The sequence below is a fragment of the Halichoerus grypus genome, chromosome X (assembly GCF_964656455.1).
Source record: "Halichoerus grypus chromosome X, mHalGry1.hap1.1, whole genome shotgun sequence".
Lineage (NCBI taxonomy): Eukaryota > Metazoa > Chordata > Mammalia > Carnivora > Phocidae > Halichoerus > Halichoerus grypus.
This window is the reverse complement of record NC_135727.1, coordinates 1,591,523-1,605,050: the sequence shown is the minus strand read 5'-3', so window position 1 is coordinate 1,605,050 and position 13,528 is coordinate 1,591,523. Positions and strand designations below refer to the sequence as shown.

At 59.0% G+C, this 13,528-nt stretch overlaps 2 long non-coding RNA genes across 3 annotated transcripts; both read left to right on the top strand.

Moving 5' to 3' along the window:
- The first annotated feature begins 1,669 nt into the window (after positions 1 to 1,669).
- LOC118547647 (uncharacterized) lies at positions 1,670 to 4,373 on the top strand. Of its 2 annotated transcripts, XR_004923192.2 has the most exons (5): positions 1,670 to 1,818; positions 2,683 to 2,813; positions 3,038 to 3,137; positions 3,635 to 3,739; positions 3,860 to 4,373. It is a non-coding gene; the product is annotated as an uncharacterized LOC118547647 (long non-coding RNA). The 2 variants fall into 2 exon arrangements; XR_004923191.2 differs by lacking the exons at positions 3,635 to 3,739; positions 3,860 to 4,373 and having other exon boundaries at positions 3,038 to 3,412.
- A 3,479-nt stretch (positions 4,374 to 7,852) lies between these two features.
- On the top strand, positions 7,853 to 10,106 carry LOC144380613 (uncharacterized). The gene is made up of 3 exons (XR_013444834.1): positions 7,853 to 7,996; positions 8,704 to 8,815; positions 9,821 to 10,106. It is a non-coding gene; the product is annotated as an uncharacterized LOC144380613 (long non-coding RNA).
- The last annotated feature ends 3,422 nt before the right edge of the window (positions 10,107 to 13,528 follow it).

Here is a 13,528-nt window from a genome sequence, read left to right as displayed (position 1 = left end):
TGCTTGTTTCACAAGATTTCAAAAACATTTATTTTTGTGTAAGACAATTGATAGAAGATAAAACATACCAATATACAAAAATATTAAAAATATCAAATGGATTTTTAAAAAAAGTAACAGTTGATATAGGGTCACTGTAGAAAATTTAGAAAATACAAATAAATTTTGACCTCACTTAACCATCTCACACTCCATACAAGTCACCCTTTTAAACTGCACAACTCAGTGGTTTTTAGTATACTCACCCGAGTTGTGCAACTATCACCATGATCCGTTTTAGGACTCCAAAAAGAAACCCTGAATCCCTTAGTAGTCACTCCCATTCCCCTTCCCAGCCCCTGGCAACCACTCGTATTTTCTGTCTCTGGATTTGTCTCTTCTGGACATTTCATATGAGTAGAATTGTACAGGGTATGGCCTTTGGGCTTTGGCTTCTCTCGCTTCATGTAATGGCATTGGAGGTTCATCCACATGGTAGCATGTGGCAGGACTCCATTCCTTTTTATGGCCACATAATCCTTCCTATGTATATACCACATTTTATTCATCAGTTGGACGTTTAGGTGCTGCTCACTTTTTGTGTTGTGAATAATGCTACAAACATTCTTACATAAGTTCGTGGATGTGAATTTTCAGTTCTCTGGGGTGTATATAAATCTAGGAGTGGAGCTGCAGACCTGTAATTTGTTTACAACTTTTCGTGTGTGTGTGAGAAAGGGGAAAAAAAAGTTTGTGAGGAGTGGGAGACTGATTATGAAGGTGCCCTGACATGTGTAAAGCACTGGATACTCTTAAGGATAGCCATTAGGAATACAGCCAGAACGTATGGCCATGCATGAGCACCACATCTGCTGATTCAGGTGTAAAATGCCCCATCTGGTGAGATCGACAACAAAAATAGAACAATAAAGTAAATACGATCCATGATGAAAGTGCTGTTCCAAAAGTCTAAATTCAGGCCCCCACAGGTGCTAGGCAAAAACAGTAGGACCCATTTGGTAACACGGGCTGAGAGGAGCCATGATCAGAAAGAGAAGGAAATGGACTTGTAGGCAGCTTCGCTCAGCTATAGCTCCTCAGTACAGAGTAGCCAAAGCAACAGGAGGAGGAAGCACACCATCAAATCTTGTAGGTGCTAAAATAGGTCTGACTGTTGGAGGGGGTATACCCTTCTGGCCTCAGTTTTTTCACCTGTGAAAGGGGATGACGGTGCTGATGATGGTGATAATATCTATCTCATAAGGCTGTGGCCAGGATTTTAGAAGTGCCATCGAAATGTCCCCACTGACGGCCTCTTCGTTCCGGGCGTATTCCTACTCCCCAGGCCCAGCCTCGGCCCGCCCCCCCCAGTGCTCAAGCCCCTTCTGGGCCTCATCCCGGGCTTCGCAGTGACTAGGCCCCGCCTTTCCCGTCCCTGGCCAGCCCTCTCCTCAGCAGCCCTTGGCTGCTCGCACCCACCTCCAAACCGCCTGTGCCCTGCTGGGACTCCCTCTACCCACCATTTGACACCGCCTCACTCCAGCCGTGCCCGCCCGCCCGGCCGGCCCTGCGCCCCCCTCAATACCGGGCCAATCTGAGAGCTGGCGGCAGTCGGGTCACGTTGTTGGGTTTTGTCCCGTCACTCATTGGGCTCCAGCCAATCAGCGTTGCTTGCGCCAGGCGGGTGCAGGAGCGGGTCAACGCCCTGAACAACGAGCATCCGCGCGGGTGCTTAGCTGGAGCCCCCGGGGTGTGAGGAGCTGCAAAGCCCAGGTCCCCAGGGACAAGTCGGAGAAGGGGCTCTGCCCTTAACCTTGGGCCAACCGGCGATGGACAGAGGTATGGCCAGAGAGAAAGGGACACTGGTGGTGGGGGGGTGATGGCCTTGGAGGGGCAGGGGTGCGGGGATGCTGGAGGGTGGAGATGGGTGGAAGTGCAAGTAGGGTGGTGGCAGACGTGTGCAGCACAGGCCCTCCTGCACTACCAAAGTGAAAGGAAAATGAGACACGACACAGTGTTCCTCTTCAACTCAGACATCTGGAGCAAATGGGGTCTGGGAGCTGACTTCTCTAGTCAGAGCACCCCACCCACAGGCACACCAGCCCAGCTGTGGCCTTGCTTGCCACAAGAAGCTAAGACAGGTACCTTCTCCGTCCTTACTGAGCTGCCATCCAGCCATTCTTGGGATCAGAAAAGCAGTGGCCTGGAATTTAGGAATCCTAAAAAGGTCCCACAGCTCATTCCCTATTCGGTGTGGAGGACAAATAGCAGAGTTACAGAACACTCAAGGTAGGAGACCAGGAGTGCACCAGGGGAAGGAGGGGCAGAGATGCAATATGCCCTCACACTTAATACATTCCTGTCCTGGAGCATGCTGAGGCTCAGGGAAAGTGGTGGCACCCCCATTCTCAGTTTCAACTGAGGCCAACCAGATGTCCCAATGCCAGGCTTCAGGGTCCCACTCCTCCAACCACCGCCCTACCTTTCACATGAGAAACACAGGCTGGGAATTCAGCTGACTTTGGGATTCTGTAACCCACACAGCTAAATGCTGCGTTTGATTTTCAGCCCTGTCAACCCTTGCAGGTAGAGGAAGTGAGCGAATTTTTAGGGCCGTCCTGGAAGTTCTCTGGTTATCATACGGTGACTTGAGCTGAGAGGTAAGGAACCTGAACTTGTCCTTTTTTCTCTGTGCACTCTCAGGTGCACTCGGGAATCATCCCACACCACGGTCTTTACAGCCATCCCTAGCGCCATGACAGTCCAGGGCAGCGGCCGCTCCGGCTCCCCGGGGTGCTTACTGAGGATGGGCCCTTCGTCCCGGTTAACCGCAGGTGAGGGCCTGACAAATTACGAGGTCCCTGCCGGCCACGGGCGCCTCACGTCCCACTGCGCGTTGGCGAGGACCCGAGCCCCGCACTCCAGCCCAAGGGCATGACCAGACCCGTCCCCACACTCCGTCTTTGTGGGTCCATCTTCTGGGACCACTCCCAGTTCCGATCCTGTATCAGTCGGGCATGAGTCAGGATTACAAGAACCAGACAAAGTTTCTCAACAGAGGGGATCGAATATGAGCAGTCGGTCACTCAGGGATCGGACGACTGGAGTCACGGAGATAATACGGGAGGAACCTGCCGCCCCTAGAGCAAGGGGAACAGGTTGGTGTCACCAGGAGCCTAGAAGCCAGGATGAGGGGGCCTTGAAGAGCCAGAGCCTGGACCTCTGAGGAGGGGCTGCTGCAATTTCTCAGGGAAGGAGGAAACCACATTATCCACCGGGAGGGGAAACAGGGCAGGAGGTAATTTCGGAGGCACCATCTTCCAGGTCACTAATCTTTTCTTCAGCGGCACCTATCTGTGATTTAATCCATCTGTTGGGATTTTTTATTTCAATGACGGTGTTTCTTTACTTCTAAAGTTCTTTTTCAAACCTGCCTGGACGCTTTTCTTGTTTTTATTTTATTATTATTATTATTATTATATAAAGGTGGTATTGATTTATTTGAGAGCTAGAGCGAGCGAGAGAGAGAAAGCACGAGAGAGGGAAGGGTCGGAGGGAGAAGCAGACACCCCGCTGAGCAGGGAGCTCATGCGGGACTCCATCCTGGTGTGGGACTCGAATGCTTCTCCTGTGTCTTTATGTTGTTGTATCTCAGAGGCTATGGAAGATTTGGGGAGTCGGAGTAGCTTTCTGTCACAACAATGCAAACGATACGTAAATATCCGAGAGCGCCGCTCTCTGATCTCATGAGAATTCAAAGGTAATGCCAGTCCCTGTTTCGAAGTCCCCCCCCCCGCACCCCCCACCCCCACGATGAAGCCCAAGAGCAGAAGGTGGTTCTCTTTCTCACCCTCCTCCCTTTTTTGTGTGCTGACCCAAGGCCCGCCAGGGGGAGATTCACCTGGGCTCACCTCTCATGCCTTCAGGACATACTGATGTGCCACACGTGCCCCAGGAATCTCCAAATGAGGGAGCGAGCCAGACTGTAGAGCACAGCCCACAAAAAGGGGTCAGGCTCGAAGCCCAACGTCCTTGATCCACACCCTGCCTCAGCCACCTGCTAGCAAGTGATTCAGAAGAAGCCGCTCAACCCATCTGTGGTGTTTTCCTCATTTCCTCACCTGGACAATGGGGCTGACACCGCTAACAGCCTCCTAGGGCTGCCCGGAGGATGGGATGGGGGGAGTCTAGGCCCACGGCAAACGCTCACAGCCGTTACCGAAATTACGTTCTCTGGCCTCTGAGAGTCACACCCTGGGGAATGTCGGTAGGGCCAGTCCTGTCTTTGACAGACCTGCGGATTGTCCAGGAGCGTGGGCGGTGTCTTCAATTGGAGGTCACTGACCCATCTTCAGCTGGGCCCCCCGGGGAGTCCTGGGTGAGCGAAGCCTGGGGTGAGGTATCCTCTTCCGGGGAGGGTGGGTTTGCTCTGCCAGGAGCCCAGCAGGACTACCACGATGGGGGTGGTGGGGGTGTGGAGGGGGGCAGTTCCTCTCTCAGCCAGGGGTTCACTGAAGCCCCTCAGCTTGCAGCCAGCCGGGGGAAGGCAGCCCCTGTTCGTGGATACTAGGACTGGCGTGGGAGGGTTCTTCCCCCGCTCACTCAGACCCACTTCTTTTTATATCCCTGTCCTTCCTTCGGCCCGCCGAGGTCGCCCTTCACGAACACTGGTTTTATTTATTTACTTATTTATTTTAAAGGTTTTATTTTATTTATTTGACGGAGAGATAGAGCCAGAGAGCACAAGCAGGGGGTGGGGGGTGGGGGGGACGGCTGAGGGAGAGGGAGAAGCAGAGTCCCCACCGAGCAGGGAGCCCCACGGGAGCCTCGATCCCCGGACTCCGGGATCATGACCTGAGCCAAAGGCGGGCACCCAACCGACTGAGCCACCCAGGCGCCCCAAGAACACTGATTTTAGGCGGGATCTCCGTTCTGCTCTCTCACCTTCTGAAAGCCCTTACTCCTAGCACCGCGGAAACCCAACCCGGCAGCCCCTGCACACAGCCCCAGCCGCATCCCTGCTCCCTCCTCTGTTCTCATGTGCTCTGCTTCCCCCGGGGGTGTCTCTCGCTTACCTGCGGGCCACCTATGCATTGAAACGGCGTAACTAACCTTTTCTCATTACACATTTCCTTGCCTTTCTCTCAGACTGGACTGGCATCCCTGGACGGCAGCAGCTGGTGTCAGAGCGGCCCCGCCCCCAGCCCCCACCCCCACCCCCCCACCCCCGCCCGGACCTAGCCAGGCAGCTCCGGATCCCGCGGCCAACTGTCCAGGGCCACAGGGACTGGACCAGCGGGTCAACCTGCCGGCCTGGGTCACCGAGGAGTTGGCAACAGGGACTCGTCAATTCTGTCCCGAGTCTCCTCACGGTCCTCACACGTGGGAGGAGGCCTTTGTGCCCAAGATACGCAACCCAGAAATCATCAGTTGAGAATTTAATACATTTGGTTATCTAAAAAGGTCTAACTTCCGGGCGCCTGGCCGGCTCAGTCGGTAGAGCATGCGGCTCTTGGATCTCGGGGTTGTTAAGTTCGAGCCCCGTGTCGGGTGTAGAGATCACTTAAAAATAAAATCTTAAAAAAAGTGTGCAACTTCTTGACGGCCCAAACCAACAAGCCTAGTCTTTCAAGGCAAAAGACACACTGAGGGAAGAGCTTTGCAACATACTTAACAAAGAACTAACAGCCCTAGTGTAGGACAAGTGTGCCTTTTTCGGGGAGGCAATTCCTTGGTGTCTCTCAACATTTTAAAGGCCCGTAGGTTTTGAACCTGGCAATTCCACTTAGAGGTCGTTATCCTAGAGGGAGATGGACACACGTTCACAGTGGGAAGTTGCAGCGCCAAGCTGAATTGCGGAGAGAGAGCGAGAAAAGGTAAAAGTACCATCATCTGGGGACTCGTTATGTAAATGACGGTACACGTATGCTATCAAATACCACGCGGCCAGAGAAGAAATGAGCTAGGCATTTGTTTACTGACGTGGGAGGTTTTTCAAAGACCGATTGCTAAGGGAAAGAAAGTCACAATGAAACGTGGAAAAATAAATAAATACAATAAAATAAATGTGTAGGGTGTAAACCTGTGAATAACTATGTTGGTGATTCCATTAGAAGAATATAGTTAGAAGAGAGAAACAACTGTTAACAATGTGTCTTAAAATAATGTTGCTTTGTAAAAAATTTCAATTATGTGCTGTAAAAATATGCAGGGTGGTAATGGAAAATGGTACAGCCGCGGTGGGAGGCAATTTGGCAGTTCCTTTTAGAGCAAAGCATCCAGGGGCCCCCGGCTGGCTCAGTCGGAAGAGCATGGGACTCTTGATCTCGGGATCGTGAGTTTGAGCCTCACGTTGGGTACTGTAGGGATTCCTTAAAAAAGATAAAAATCTTTGGGGGCGCCTGGGTGGCTCCGTCGTTAAGCGTCTGCCTCTGGCTCAGGCTCAGGTCATGATCCCAGGGTCCTGGGATCGAGCCCCGCGTCGGGCTCCCTGCTCAGCGGGAAGCCTGCTTCTCCCCCTCTCCCACTCCCCCTGCTTGTGTTCCCTCTCGCTGTGTCTCTCTCTGTCAAATAAGCAAATAAAATCTCAAAAAAAAAAAAAAAAAAAAGATAAAATCATTAAAGCTAAGCACCCGTCTGCACAGGACCCAGCGATTGTACCCTTGGGCATTTATTTATTTTTAAAAATCGTATTTATTTATTTGACAGAGAGAGAGCACAAGCAGGGGGAGCAACAGGCAGAGGGAGAGGGAGAAGCAGGCTCACCAAGCAGGGAGCCCGATAGGACGGGGCTCGTGATCCCAGGACCCTGGGATCACGACCCCCGAGCGGAAGACGGACGCCTAGCGACTGAGCCACCCAGGCGCCCCTCCCTCGGGCATTTATGCCAAAGAAATAGAAACTTAGGATCGCACGAACACTTGTACATGAATGGTCGTAGCAGGTGTATTTGTAGAAGCCTGAAACTGGGAACAAGCAAGGTGTCCTTCAGGAGGTGAATGCTTGAGCCGCCTGGTGGATCCACAGCAAGGACTGTAGCTAGCAACACGAAGGAAGAACTAAGTATGGATACATGCAGAGATTTGGGTGGATCGCAAGGGCATTATGTGAGGGGAGGGGTGGGGGGGGAAGCCCCTCCCAGGTTACGGATACCTTCCGCGTACTGCATGGGTCCATCTACCTAACAGTGTTCAAATAACCCGGAACTCTAGACGAGAATACAATACTGCTTGCCGTGGGTTGGGAGGACATGGGAGGAGGCTGTGGTTATGTCAGGTCCACAGGAGGGGTCCTCGTGAAGGAACCAACCGGACACGGACGCCCGTGGGAGTCACGTGACTCTACACGCGCGATGACACTGCAGAGCTGTGCGCGCGCGGATGCAACTCCCACGGAGCTGCCCTCGGATGGCACCCATGCCATTTCCTGGTGTGCAGCTGAACTAGGCGTGCAACACGCTGACCCTAGGGGAACTGCGGCAGGCGCCCTGGCGTCTCTCTGGCACTACCCGTGAGCTTCTTTACTTCGAGAGACAAGTTCAAACCAAAAGCACACAAGCAGGGCTTGGCGTGGACAGACAGGACGACCTGCGCGACTCCGCACAGAGTCCCTACTCTCCTCCCCCTCCCGGGGACGTCAGCCTAGGCGTCCGCCAGTTCCCAGGGCCCCGCCGCTGGGGAGAAGCCCGCGGGAGCTGAGCCCAGAGGGGCGCGCAGGCGACCGGCTTGCTTTGATTGGGCAGAGGAAGTGTCCGTCAGGCCACAGGGGCTGGGCTTCCTCAGGCGGCCTGGGGGGCGGGTCCCGGCAGGAGCCGAGCTTGGTCATTGGCGAAGCTAGCCGGAAGGGGGCCGGAAGGCGGTGCCCCGCCACATGCGGGGCGGAGCTTCCGGTGGGCGCGCTGAGGGACGTGAGAAGACGGACCCGAGGGCGGTCAGGGCGGGGCCCAACACGCCTAGACGACGCCCCAGCCCTCTCGACACCGCCCTCCGTCCCTGGGCTCCACCCTCCGCCCCTCCGGGTGCAGGACCGGGCCGGAGGCCCCGTTCCCCGAGACCTGGGGACGGGGGGGGGGTGGGGGGGGGTCTACCCATTCTTCCGCGGAGAGGTCCATGAGGAGCCTCTATCGAGTCCAGGCCCCGGGAGGCGGGTGGGGGGGCTCCGTCGGGCTTCTCTCCCGCTGCTCCCCGCAGGCCGCCCCCACGCCGTTGAGGGTGTCCGGCCCCTAGACGGCCAGGGACAGTGTATTGGGGTCCCCAGGGGCCTAGTGATGGGGGAGGGAGGGAGGGAGGGCGGCGACCCCACCGGGATGACAAAGGGCTCCGTCACTCCGTCTCCAGCCCCTCCCAGTCCTGGCCTCTGAGAGCGGCCTTGCTCTGCGCCCCTGGGCACTTCCACCCTCCCAGGGCCCAGATTGTGACCCTGCCCCCCTCCAGCCCCCCCCCAACACACACACACATTCCTTGCCCGGCCCACTGTGTGTTCCAGTGCCCCTGAGCGTGTATGGGACGTTTCTCTGTAAAGCATAGATCCCAAGATCCCAGCAACACACACACACACACACACACACACACACACACACACACACACACGCCTAGTATCCAGGAAAACGTGGGCAGAGCTGGGGCCAGTACCCGGGAAGGTGGTGTTCGCCAGAGGTATCTGTCCCCACTTCTGTGGGTGGGGACAGCGGGAAAGTAACAAAGTCTTTCCCATGTCACTCGACAGGTGTGGCCCCCTGGGAGGGAGTCCTGCTCAAGCACATCCTTGCTCCAGGACCACCTGTGGTTGGGATCCTCAGCTGTGCCTGCCTGCCTCTCACCTGGGGAGGTCAGCCAAGGTGAGCCCAGCAGAGAAAGCTCCTAGCCTTTCTAGAAGTGGGTGCGATCAGGAACCATCCGTCCCGGTGGTTCTCACGCTGGAGGGCTGCATGGGAACACCTGGAGGGCTTGTTCAAACTCTGGGCTCCACCCCGGAGTCTCTGATCTTGCAGATCTGAGGTGGGGCCTGAGAATGGGTGCCTCTAACAAGCTCCTGGCGGCTGGTCTGAGACCGTCCCCTCTGCTCCACCCCCCCCCCACGCCCCGCGCCCCCGCCGTGAGAAGCAGTGCTCTGGAGGCCTGAGACTCCTAGGGGTGTGTGTGTGTGTGTGTGTGTGTGTGTGTGTGCTCCCTGCCCTCCCTGGGGCTGGCTCCTTTGCAGAGTCCCCACGGGTCTGGCAGATGCCGGGAGGGTGCTAGCCCTCGAGGGATCAGGGACTTCCCATGGAGTGGCAGTCACCCTTTCCTGCCTAGGTGGGCTGCAGGGCACCGCCCACAGCCCAGGCGGGAGAAAGGTGTCAAGCTTTGTCCAGGTGCTCGGGAATTCCCAGACTGGGGCTGGTAACATCTGGAGAGGGGGGTGGAGACCAGCTCGGGGCCCGGGAGTGGGGATGGAAAGAACTCTCTGATGAGACAGAGGAAAGACCCAAAGGCTGGGCTCGGGGATGGGAAAGAAACATGGGCCCTGAGATCCAGAACGTGGATTTGGGGGGGGGGGAGTGGCGGGGAGCTTGGAGACCGCACAGGGGGCTGTCTGCCCGAGAACGGCCCTGACAGTTGTCTGGTCTGTGCGTGCGGTCGGCCCTCTAGCTGGTGGGAAGCCGCTGCCTTTCTTCACCAAGGTGGTCTCCCGGCTCCTGGCCGATGTTTCCCAGACCTGCTCCATGCCCCACACCACCGCCCTCCCGCTTTGGCCGGCCTTGCTGGTGGTTGGTGTTTGTTTGGTTCCATGGTGGCATGTTGTCTAGTCGGAGCGGCAGGTGAATGAAGCGCGAGGCCAGTCACTGGCCACCGTTTGTCCCCAGAAGGAGCAACTCTGGGACCGCAGCCCCTGCGCGAGTCCTGGCCGTGGGATCGGATGGAGCAGCCTTTGGCTTTCGTTTTCCGTGTTCGCCTCCTCGACCCCCTTTACTTACTGGGTCATCGGGCTTTTCCTCGTGGACTGCTTCAAGCTCTCTGTATGTTCGTGAGATGGGCCCTGAGTCACATCTTGCTGCTATTTTCCCCCCCACTTTGTCACTTGTCCCTTGACTTTGTGGTTTGGGGCTTGTGTTTGGTCAGGCAGACAATTTTAGTTTTTGTGTCATCGGACCTTCCAGGCTTTTCCTTTTTTTTTTTTTTTTTAAGATTGCTTTATTTGAGAGAGGGAGCATGCGCACGCACGTGGGGGGAGGGGCAGGGGGCGAGGGAGAGAGAGGGAATCCTCGAGCGGACTCCCCGCTGAGCACGGAGCCCCACACGGAGCTCCATCCCAGGACCCTGGGATCATGACCTGAGCCGAACCCGGGAGTGGGACGCTCAACCGACCGAGCCAGCTCTTCCGTCTCTGAAGGGTTGCAAACAGAACACGCAGAACGCCAGAGTAAGAAAGCAGAATGTGCAGCAGAGCTCGTGTGTGGCCCACAACGCCCAAGGAGTGTGCTCTCTGCCCTTTGCACAGGGGCTGCCAGGCCTGGTGGCAGTCCTGGCCCCGGGGGCAGCAAGCGCTTTCCCACCCCAGCAGCCCGCCCAGCAGCACCGCCCGGTGAGCTGTGAGGCCCCCACCCGGGCCCCCGGGAGGCGGGAGGCTCCGGACCTCCACCGTCCCCGCCCGGTGGCTCCGTGCTGCCCCCGTGTCGTCGTGTCCTCTCCTTCCCCGGGGAGGGGGGCGGGGGCAGCTCGCCCTGCCTGAGGCAGGTAGGGGTCGCCTCTCTGTGCGCACAGGTGTGGCCCCTGCTCTTGCCCCCCACTCCCCTCTCCTCCCCTGCCCTCCAGCCTCCTCCGTGCAGCTGGCAAGTGGGTGGGGGCGGGGGGCGGAGAGGGGCAGGCCCCTTTTCGTCACCGACGGTGTCAGGCACGTGCTGGGCTCTGGCGGCTCAGGTGGTGGCAGGCACCAGCTCCCAGTGCCGGGGGGGGGGGGGGGCGCGGGGGGGCCGGGTGGAGGCGCAGCTGTCGGTCCAGCGAAGGAGCCCCCACTGTGGCCACGGGAGCCCGGTGGCATCTCCTTTCCCCGGAGAAGTGCCCGCCCCATCCTTCCGGGCTGGGACTCAGAGATGACTTCGCGATGACACGCTCGGACTCGAGTGCTCGGGAGCTCTGAATTGGTCACACGGGTTCTGGGGGCGGTGCTTTCCCCGTTGGCTCTCGCTGCTGGGCAATGCCAGGGAGGGCCCTTGGCGGCAGCTCCTGGCACCGTCTGGGGCCGCCCTGTGCTGTTTGAACCCCAGGACAGTGGGTCTCGGGGGAGCCTGGCTCTGCGTCTCCGGGGAGCAGAAGCAGAGAGACCGGGGCGTGGCTTGCTGGGCCTTGCCTCGGCGGGGACCGTGGGGTCGTGGCTCCTGGGGGACATCCCTCCTCCGCCGGGGTGTCGGGCCGCATGGTCCTGAAGACGGCTCCCCTGGAGACAGACACTCAGGCCCCGCGTAGCCCGGGCCCTCTGACCGGTGTCCTCGCCATCCCCCTGGCCTGTGCCTGAGCTGAGCCACCTTCCTGTCCCTCGGCCCTGGGCAGGAGGCACAGCGAGGAGGGCCCGGCTTCCCTGTAGTCTTCCCGCACAGGCCACCTGCCCAGGAGGGCTCAGGAGGGCTGGATGGGTGCAGAGTCTCCCCCGACCCAGCTGCACAGGGGCTCCCCCTCGTGGCCTGCTCTGCGGGTGGGCGCACTCCCCAGCCGCCAGATCCTGTCCCCGCCCACCTGCCCACCCACCTTCAGGGCCCAAGCCTGGACCTCACGCTCTCTGCCCGGCCTGTCCTCGGCAGGTGTGCTGACCCAAGGGCAACCCCCCAACCCCACCCACTGTGCGGTGCTTTCCTCAGCCCTCGGCCCCTGGCCGTGGCCTCATGGCTGCCTCGGGGACACCTTCAGAGACAGCCCCACGGGGAGGGGAAGAGGTGGCCAAGCCAGCCCAACCTCTGAGCAGCGGGACCGCGGGCCCCCTGCTGGGTAACGCCCTGCCCTGGACGTAGTACCTGCCACCGGAGGAGGAGACCCCGCCCTCGGGGGGGACCTGTCGGCGGTTGGGTTGGGCCCACGGAGTGGGAGTGGGAGGAGGCCGTCCAGAGCTGCAGAGCGCACCTGAGGTCCCTGTGGCTGGCACCTGTCACCCTGCATGCTCGCCGACCCTGTCTTAGCGGCCACCCCATCCTCATCCCACGGGCTCCGTCGGGGTTCCGGGGGTGGGGGCTGCCCTGGAGCACCTTGGCCCTGTGCTCTGGAGTGGGGTGAGGCCACCCGTGCCGGGTGGCCCCACGGGAACCCCAAAGGTCCCCAGGCTAATGTTCCCCTTGTTGAAGTGCTGGGACGGACTCCCCGTCTCGGGTGAGTGGCAGCCCCACCCACCCTGAAGAGCCAGTGCTCCCCTTTCCTCACCCCAGTCCCCTTCCAGCCTCTGGTGGGGGGGGCGGGGTGGGTGGTGGCGACAGGCAACAGGGAGGGTCAGGTGCAGAGGTGTGGCTGGGCCAGGGGTGGGGGCTGGCTGTGGTGGGGGGGGGGCGGTGGTCAGCTGGGCCATCCGCCTGCCTTGCCCTGCCTGGACTCAGACCGGACAGGACCTGCAGGACGGGGGGCTGCTCCAGACTGGGGTGACCAGCGCTCCCCTCCCTAGACTTAGTAGAGGAGATGGGGCCAGCCTGGGGAGGGTGTGTGGCCGGGACCGCTCCTCTGCTCCGGGCGCCTGCTGGCAAACAGGGCTCAGGCGTGGGGCCTGGTGGGGCTGAGCCCCCACCACCTCTGCTGGCTCTGGACGGGTCACCAGGCCTTCACAACCTGTGTGTAGAGCCCGGCTGAGGGCCCAGACCTTGCACCCCTCCCTGTCTCCTCCTAGCAGCCTGGGTAGAGGGTGGGGGGGCCGGCCGGGGGTGGGGGGTCGTGTCCTCCAGGGATTTTCTTAGTGGGGCAGGGTCCCGGGCCGGTTTGCCCCTAGCAGGATGGAGTCCTGGTGCTCCTTTTCCTGGTGCCATCTGCCTGTCCTACTCCGGGGCCCTCTGCAGGGATGGCGCCCCAGTCTTGCTCCCTCCTGCCCCCTGCCCGCGCGGGCCTCAGGCTCAGGCCTGGTCTGTCCTGTAGCCTCTGTCCGGCGCCGTCCCCAAGGGCTTGTTCTCCCCCAGGCTGGCATCTTCTGCCCTTGCTGCCCCACGTGTGTCGCAGCTGCCTGGGCACGATGTGGTGTCCAGGGAGGGACAGGGACTCCTGGTTGGCTCAGCTCAGCTCTGGAGCTGTGCTTCCGTGGGGGCCCTGGCCAGCGTGCCCGGTAGGTAGAAGCGGCGGGCCTGACTTTATTCACCTGTGTCCTGCCTGCCTTGAGCGGGACGGTGTCTCCTGGGACTGGCCACCGGGAGCCTAGGGTAGCAGGCCAGACCCAGGTTCAGAAACAGTGTGGACCCGATGCCACTCTCCTGCAGATCAGTAATTGCCCTTGCTGTGTTTTCTCACCACTGCATTTTGGGCAGGGTGTCTGTGGCTTGGGTAGCTGGCCAGGGCCTGGTTCTTTCTCCCTTCCTGGGCTTGTGCTCTTTTTTTATTGGGCAGTGGCGTAA